At 44.9% G+C, this 2150-nt stretch overlaps 1 long non-coding RNA gene across 1 annotated transcript; it reads right to left on the bottom strand.

Annotated features, from left to right (window-relative positions):
• Nucleotides 1–728: 728 nt before the first annotated feature.
• LOC148383253 (uncharacterized) lies at nucleotides 729–2150 on the bottom strand. The gene is made up of 2 exons (XR_015853440.1): nucleotides 1221–2150; nucleotides 729–1087 (listed from the first exon to the last, which is right to left on the bottom strand). It is a non-coding gene; the product is annotated as an uncharacterized LOC148383253 (long non-coding RNA).

The following is a 2150-nucleotide window of genomic DNA, read 5'->3' as shown; positions in this document are numbered from 1 at the left end:
GTGTAAAAAAAACGTATTTTTGCCCTTTTCTTGAAGTAGATATAAAACCTATCTTTTCATGGATAAGGGAGCCAAACCAGCTAAACAAGAGTTAAGAAAAACATTGGATGAAAAAAGATTGTTTTTAGGGTATTTGTTTTTTTGGCTGATTCAATACACGGGTCAAAAATGACCCGATAACACCACAGATGGCAGCAGAAAGCTAACACATTAGGAAGGTTAAGGTAGGAGGCCCCCCGACACCTCAGCGGAATTTAACTGCTCCAAATTACCTGTACTTCTTTAGAAAACAGAGGAGTCCGCCCTCCCATTGAATTTAACTGACTTATAAGTTAGGGGACTCCATCATCCCAGTGGAATTTAACTGTTTCTAATTGCACTTGATAGGGTCTAGAATTGTCAAGGTTTTAAGTGACCTCTTGTCACTCCACTTTCATTCCTTTTAACAGAATCAATATTCGTACTCACAGCCTGCTGGTTCTTTTTCTCGGATGTTCTCGTCAACCAATCCGGGGTCCAGCCGACTGATCGAGTCAGCCCCGTGAAAAGGGTTTCTTTATGTGCCTTGGCCAAGGACTTGTCCTGCGTCGAAAAGTCAGCTGGAACCCCGAGATAGGTCTGTTGAGAATCCGGGACGAGCCCCCAAATTTCTGTCAGGTTCAAAGTGCTAACTGAATATCTGAATAAGAGAAAAGGATCAGCAGACAAAAAACAAGTGATGCAGAATATTGATTGTTCTCGCGAGGAGTGCGATACAGATTGTTTTCTACAATCTGACTACACTAAAAATCTGTTTACACTCTCGCTCTTTTTATTTGGAACGCCCTACCCACAGTGTGAGACGATTAGCCCCTGAGGGTGAGGGGTGAGATTGTGGGCTTCGTCTCGTAGAAAAGAAACAAAAATTAAGCAATATTCCGAGAGCTAAAAAGAGAAAATGATGTTCTTTAAGGAAGATCAGAAGGTTCATGACGCATCGTTTGATGTGATCTGTTCTGGTGGATGTCATTTTTCTGCTGAGATGTCAGCAGTATCTTGTTTGACACAACCGTCATCTCGCCCCTGACTCAGCCGTAATCCTTCTGTTCTGTTACACAAGATAAGAATAAGCAAGGCAAAGCAGCAAGCATACTGAGCAGTAACATTATGAATAAGTACTCAGAGAACGCATGATAACATATATATACAATTTTCCTAACACCTTCTTTTAATCTCCTTACCTTGTCTGGCACTTTAACGGACAGTGAAAGAATTTCATTGTACAAAGAAAAAGTGCTTTCCTTTTGTACATATGACATACGCTTTGAATCTTGAATCTGGAATGATGGTGCCGCGGATGGCCGCCACGGTGAGTCGCTCTCTGCTACATTATTTTGTGTGTTTTCTGTGTCCTCTGCTGTCCATCCCGGATCACTTTTAAAAGGGAAGCGCTGTTAAACATCGGACAGTCTTCTCCTGGTATTTTCTGTCCTGTTCTCTCTGATCCAGACTGTTTGACGGAGATTTTAGCTAGAGCGGCGGTGCTATACAAGCTAGCACGTCGAAGACGACGCGGCAAACGTGCCGGAGCCCTCGTAAAGCTGAGGCAGAGAGTGTTCCATTCTGCCCTACCATCAATTCATCTGGCAAATGTCCGCTCCCTGGCGAACAAGATGGACGAACTGCTGCTCCTCACTTCAAAGAACACGTACTTCAGCAGATCCGCCGCGCTGTGCTTTGTTGAAACGTGTCTTGACGGACGCACCCCCCACCACGCCGTGGAGCTAGCTGAGTTTCGGCTAATGCGTGCAGACTGCAGCGCGGAGCTCACCGGAAAATCAAAGGGAGGTGGTCTATGTTTCTATGATGTCACGGTGTTGAAAGTGTCTTGCAGCCCTCTCCTAGAAACAATTTTCATAAACTGCCGGCCGTTCTATTCACCACGGGAGTTCTCCTCGATCGTCATGGCGGCTGTTTACATCCCACCACACGCACGTGCGAGTGAAGCCACACAGATTAGTGTTGGCTCGTGAGTGAACGATTCGTCCAGAAAGAACGAATCTTTTCAGTGAACGAGAGTAAACGAATCACCTCCTAAAGTGATTCGTTCTTTTTTCCGTTCATATAACATGAACCAGTAGGTGTCGGTAATGCCCATTGAAGCTGGTGCC

The sequence above is a fragment of the Syngnathus floridae genome, chromosome 17 (genome assembly GCF_059516105.1).
Source record: "Syngnathus floridae isolate MCC-2025c chromosome 17, RoL_Sflo_1.0, whole genome shotgun sequence".
In the NCBI taxonomy this organism is placed as follows: Eukaryota; Metazoa; Chordata; class Actinopteri; order Syngnathiformes; family Syngnathidae; genus Syngnathus; species Syngnathus floridae.
Note: the sequence above shows the minus strand (reverse complement) of the source record. Positions and strands in the feature narration are given on the sequence as shown.